Source organism: Adiantum capillus-veneris, chromosome 22 (genome assembly GCF_014529385.1).
Source record: "Adiantum capillus-veneris isolate H3 chromosome 22, ASM1452938v2, whole genome shotgun sequence".
Classification (NCBI taxonomy): Eukaryota; Viridiplantae; Streptophyta; class Polypodiopsida; order Polypodiales; family Pteridaceae; genus Adiantum; species Adiantum capillus-veneris.
The window spans coordinates 133,893,521-133,899,836 of NC_140952.1; the positions used below are offsets into that span (position 1 = coordinate 133,893,521).

The 6,316-nt window shown below is 41.8% G+C and overlaps 1 pseudogene; it reads left to right on the top strand.

The window, feature by feature from the left end:
* The first annotated feature begins 863 nt into the window (after positions 1–863).
* LOC147430258 (uncharacterized) lies at positions 864–1,961 on the top strand (annotated as a pseudogene).
* Positions 1,962–6,316: the final 4,355 nt, after the last annotated feature.

The window sequence follows — 6,316 nt, forward strand, 5'->3', positions numbered from 1 at the left end:
TTTTGGCTTGTTCGGGGTCCGTTTGGGGTCATCTAAAACTTGTGTGCAGCTTTGGCTTATCAAAATGATGCTTCAATGCATCCTAGAGTTCAAGTGGAGCTTAGAGTGGATAATAAAAGTGAGACGGATAAGTTGAGCAATGTGATGCGCATCAATATGCGAGTTCACCCACCACTGACCTCCCTAAGCTTCTCCTAAAATGTAGAATTTTGTTGATATGTATTTTGTGGTGGTTTGTAGGTTGAATGATTCTGGATATGTCACCACTTTATACACTAACATGTTGTGGATGGTGTGTGCCATGGGACTAGCTTCAAAAGACGCCTTGGTTAAGAGGATCAATTTCATAGTCTACAAATGGATGCAACCGGATATTGAAAAGAAATTTGGAAAGAAAGCGTGGTATAACTTCCCAGTACCAGTGATGTCACAATTGCTTAATCCGGTGGGTATACGTTATTATGTAATCTTCATTTTCTCAACATGCACATCTCATAGGTTGTAATGTATCATAGGACAAGTACGCTATAGCCTTGAAACAACTACAAGCTGGAAAGGACACTATGCTACCTTTAGAGTTTCAAAAACGCCACAAGAAGGCTTTTTTTGAGGCAGATGGTCCGAGTAGAGGAGGACAAAGCAAGCACTTGCTATCGTCCATCCCAATCTGGGCAATGAATGGTGGAGGTAAGAAAGACTATTGTGGATTGCTATTTTATGTCCAGTATTGATTTGATTGTCTGTTCAGAACCCTGCGGAGTATTGAATGCACTAATCGGCCCAAGTGGATTACTGAGGATGGACTGTACGTTTTGGCATGTGTCGATCTTCCTCCTCAGAAGAAAACTTACATTCTTCGAGCAATGGCCTCTTCTGATCTAGTAAATGTCAAAAGTTTGGATATTCCATAAACAGGTAATATCGTTCATTTTTTTGTGCAATAAAAAATGATAAGTTTCGCTCGTTGTAACTGACATCATTCTCTCTATCCTGTATTGCAGATGACCATGTCTCATTCCATGACTGGATGCGTGTGGAGGTTCTATGGAACACCATAGAACGCGAAGCACGTTTTCTATACAATAGCATGAGAAATATCACATCCAAGCTTGGTGTTGGAGAGATGCTTGATTCCTTTCTAGATGAAGCAAAGTTGACTCATAGAAATGAGGCGTTCCAATACGAGCTCGGTAAATTTAAATCTTTGGGAAGAGGTAGCTTGGAGCTTAAGAAAGCGCTAATGGACGCCGGTCAAAGATGCCTTTGCAGGTTGGAATATTGCTATGGGCACTTTTGTCATCCAAAGGGCTCAAAGTATAACGAATGTAGTTGGACTAATGTCTTCTAGTTTTTGTAGGTGGTTGACTAGGCGTGGCTTCAACGTTAGAAGCACTCGAACTCTATCTGACCTATTGGACATCTCGAAGAAAGAGACTATTTTCAACCCAGTGCAGTTGGCACGTAACTTGAACAAAACAATTTATTTCTCGTGCCCTTGGTTCCTTGAGTATAAGGAGGGCAGATTCCCGGCCAACAAAGAATTTCAATATAAGAATGATGTCAAGGAGAGGGAGGAACGTGCTCGGAGGGCTATCCGAGTGGAGATGCCGGAAACACCTACAAAACCCACTATAGCAATAGGAACAACCACTACATCTAAGAAAGTCGGCCAAGTATCGTATTCTAGAGTATGTTTAGAGCTTGGAACATTTCGAACTCGTCATTTTGAAATTGTGACTTTGCTAACAGTTATGTGTTGCAAACTGGGACCCCGAAAGACATAGGAAAGAAACTTTCCTTGAGTGAGCTAAAGAAAAGAAATGAGTTGCAAACTACTTGCATTAATCTAGTTATTGCAAAATCCAAGAATCTTATCTTAACAAGAACCATTTTAACTGTTACATAATATAGAGCATGATGGGGTTGGGCCAACTGAAAAAGAGCTTAAAGAATTCTCCTAGTCGTTGGAGCAATTGTTAGATCAAGATGGAGATCAGCAGATGGTGGCGAGCACTGATCTAGGTTTTTGCAAGAAATATGGACACATGGCTAGATACAATCTAAGAGGGTCAATGGATCATGCAATACGATGGAACACCATTGAGAGGTACGTCTATTTCTGTGTGATTGCTTTTTTTGTGTAGGGTAATTGATAACTCTACTTTTCTCCTAATCTCACAAGTCCTCTTGTTGCAGGAGGAATGAAACGTGGACATTGCTATCTGTATCAAATATTGAACATGTACACCAAAAAGGGAGATGTGGTAGTGCAATATGGAGGAGACGCATGTATTCTTGCTTTGCTTGGTAGCCACACGGGAAGATACTTCAAGATAATGGAGACTAATGAATCATTTTTGGACGAGCTTCCAAAAATTATGAAAGCATAGGCAGCGCGGCTAAGCAAAAGAAAAGCATTAGAACAATGATTTTGGATATGGATGAACACTAGTTGACTACAATTATATTTGGGATGTACAGTCTAAAAATTTGTAATAACTAAAAAGGATGTGCATGATGGATTCTATTGTCGACTATAGCTACTCTCTTGTTTTTTATGTGACATTGATATGTCTTCCGATGTGAAAATGTGTTTGCCATTCCAAATATTGGAAGTTTTGAATGAAAATGTTTTCTTCTTTCTTCTGATCATAATATTGTAATGTCAAATGTGTTTTGGCAAGTAGGTTTGGATCCCATATACCCACAATGATTTTAGAGAAACTATGCAATCCTCTCAAAGTCGAGCGAGGAGTGGTTTTCTTGGCAAACAAAACCCAAGGATTGCATGTTTCTAGAGTGTTGAGGAGGCATGGTTTGAGTTTGGGTGGTCGGATGTAGGTTTGCCCACATATGTTGGACAAAGAGGAACAGAGAAGTGTGTTTCAGAGGGGAGTTTAGTGAGGTTGCATTGGCCTATAGGAGAGACTGTCTTGGCAAATGAATTTGGATCCCGTATATCCATGGCATTAGCAACACACACCTCTGATCTGGTTGCATTTGGGTTGCCTTAGTTACAAGATTCAAGGGCAACGAAAAAATGCAACGGATTTTAGAGAAAATTTGCATTCCTTTCATAGTTGAGCGAGCAGTGATTTTCTTGGCGAAAGAAGAAAATGGATTGCATGTTTCTAGGGTATTAATAAGACATGTTTTATGTCAAGGTAGTCGAACTCTCGGAACACTCATATATTTGTCAAAGAGGGACAAATGAAATGTGTTCCAAAGGGAGTTGAGTGACGAACAAATGCAATGGATTTCAGAGAAAATGCGCATTCCTCTCAGAGACAAGTGAGGAATGGTTTTCATTGCAAACAAAGAACATGGATTGCATGTTTCTAAAATTTTAAAAAGGCATGCTTAGTGTCAAGGTGGCTGAACGCTCGGAACACTAAGATATTGGTCAAAAAGCGACAAATGGAGTGCGTTTCAAACGAAGTTAAGTGAGGCTGTGTCGGCCTATACCGAGATCCAGCCTTGGCAAGTGGATTTGGATCCCGTATACTCATGTTTTGAGCGACACACATCAATGATCTAGCTATGTTTGGGTATGGCTATAAGATTAGACGGCAACGGAAAAACGCAGCGAATTTCATAGAAAATGCGCATTCCTCTCATAGTCGAGCGAGAAGCAGTTTTCTTGGCAAACGGAACACATGGATTACATATTTCTAGAGTGTTGAGGAGGCATGTTTAGTGTCAAGGTGTTTGGACGCTCTAAACACTCAGATGTTGTTCAAAGAGGGACAGATGTAGTGCATTTCAGAGGGAGTTGAATGAGGCTGCGTTGGCCTATACGGAGAGTCGGTCTTGGCAAGTGGGTTTGGATCTCGTATGCACATGGCGTGAGCATTACACACCAATGATTTTGCTGCATTTGGGTCAACATGGCTACAAGATTCGATATGTTATAGCTTCATAGAAATTACAACTCCTCTCATTGTCAAGCCAGGAGTGATTCCCTTGGCAAACGAAGCACATGGATTGCATGTTTCCAAAGTATTGAGGAGGCATGTTTAGTGTCAAGGTTGTCGGAGGCTCGAAACACTCAGATGTTGGTCAAAGAGGGTTAGATGAAGTACGTTTCAGAGGGAGTCGAGTGAGGCTACGTCAGCTTATACGGAGAGCCGTCCTTCGCAAGTGGGTTTGGATTCTTTATACCCATGCCGTGAGCAGCACACAACAATGATCTAGCTGTGTTTGAGTCGCCTTGGCTATAAGATTTCACAACGACCAAAAAAACGCAGTGGATTTTAGAGAAAATGCACATTATTCTCAGAGTCAAGCGAGGAGTAGTTTTCTTGGCAAACGGAAAACATGCATGACATGTTTCCAGAGTGTTGAGGAGGCATGTTTAGTGTCAAGATGTTTGGACGTTCGGAACACTCAGATGTTGTTCAAAGGGACAATTGAACCTCGTTTCAAAGGGAGTTAAGTGATGAACAAATACAACGGATTTCATAGAAAAATGCGCATTCTTGTCAGAGGCAAACGAGGAGTGGTTTTTACTACAAATGAAGAACATGGATTGCTTGTTTCCAAGGTGTTAATAAGGCATGTTTAGTGTCAAGGTTTTTGGATGCTCGGAACACTAGGATGTCGGTCAAAGAGCGACAAATGGAGTGCGTTTTAGAGGAAGAGTCGGCCTTGGCAAGTGGGTTTGTATCTCGTATACACATGGCGTGAGCATCACATACCAATGATTTGACTGCATTTGGGTCGGCATGGCTACAAGATTCAACATATTATAGTTTTAGAGAAATTACGCACTTCTCTCAAAGTTGAGCTAGGAGTGATTCCCTTGATGAACAAAGCACTTGGATTGCATGTTTCCAAAGTATTGAGGAGGCATGTTTAGTGTCAAGGTGGTCGGTGGCTCGGAACACTCAGATGTTGGTCAAAGAGGGATAGATGGAGTACGTTTCAGAGAGAGTTGAGAGGAGGCTGTGCAAGCCTATAAGGAGAGCCGCCCTTGGCAAGTGGGTTTGGATTCTGTATACCCATGGCGTGAGCGGCACACAAAAATGATCTAGATGTGTTTGAGTTTCCTTGGCTATAAAATAAGACGGCGACCACAAAAATGTAGCAGATTTTAGAGAGAATGCACATTACTCTCATAGTCGAGCGAGGAGTGGTTTTTTTGGAAAACGGAAAACATGCATGACATGTTTCCAGATTTTTGAGGAGGCATGTTTAGTGTCAAGATGTTTGGACGTTCGGAACACTCATATGTTGTTCAAAGGGACAAATGAACCGTGTTTCAAAGGGAGTTGAGTGACGAACAAATACAACAGATTTCAGAGAAAAATGCGCATTCCTTTCAGAGGCAAGCGAGGAGTGGTTTTCACTACGAAAAAAGAACATGGATTGCTTGTTTGCAAGGTGTTAATAAGGCATGTTTAGTGTCAAGGTGTTTGGATACTCGAAACACTAGGATGTCGGTCAAAGAGCGACAGATGGAGTGCGTTTCAAAGGAAGTTGAGTGAGGCTTCCTCGGCCTATACCGAGAGCTAGCCTTAGCAAGTGGGTTTGGATCTCGTATACACATGGCGTGAGCATCACACACGAATGATTGGCTGCATTTGGGTCGACATGGCTACAAGATTCAACATGTTACACTTTCAGAGAAATTACGTACTTCTCTGCAGAGTCGAGCCAGGAGTGATTCCCTTGACAAACAAATCACATGGATTGCATGTTTCCAAAGTATTGAGGAGGCATGCTTAGTGTCAAGGTGGTCGGTGGCTCGGAAAACTCAGATGTTGGTCAAAGAGGGATAGATGGAGTTCGTTTCAGAGGTAGTTAAGTGAGGCTGCGTCGGCCTATACGCAGAGCCGACCTTGGCAAGTGGGTTTGGATTATGTATACCCATGGAGTGAGTGGTACACAACAATGATCTAGCTATGTTTGAGTCACCTTGGCTATAAGATAAGATGGCGACCAAAAAAATGTAGTGAATTTCAGAGAAAATACACATTACTCTCAGAGTCGAGCGAGGAGTGGTTTTCTTAGAAAACGGAAAACATGCATGGCATGTTTCCAGAGTGTTGAGGAGGCATGTTTAGTGTCAAGATGTTTGGACATTCAAAACACTCAGATGTTGTTCAAAGGGACAAATGAACCGCGTTTCAAAGGGAGTTGAGTGATGAACAAATACAGCGGGTTTCAGAGAAAAATGTGCATTCCTTTCAGAGGCAAGTGAGGAGTGGTTTTCACTACAAACGAAGAACATGGATTGCTTGTTTCCAAGGTGCTAATAAGGCATGTTTAGTGTCAAGGTGTTTGGATGCTCGAAACACTAGGATGTCGGTGAAAG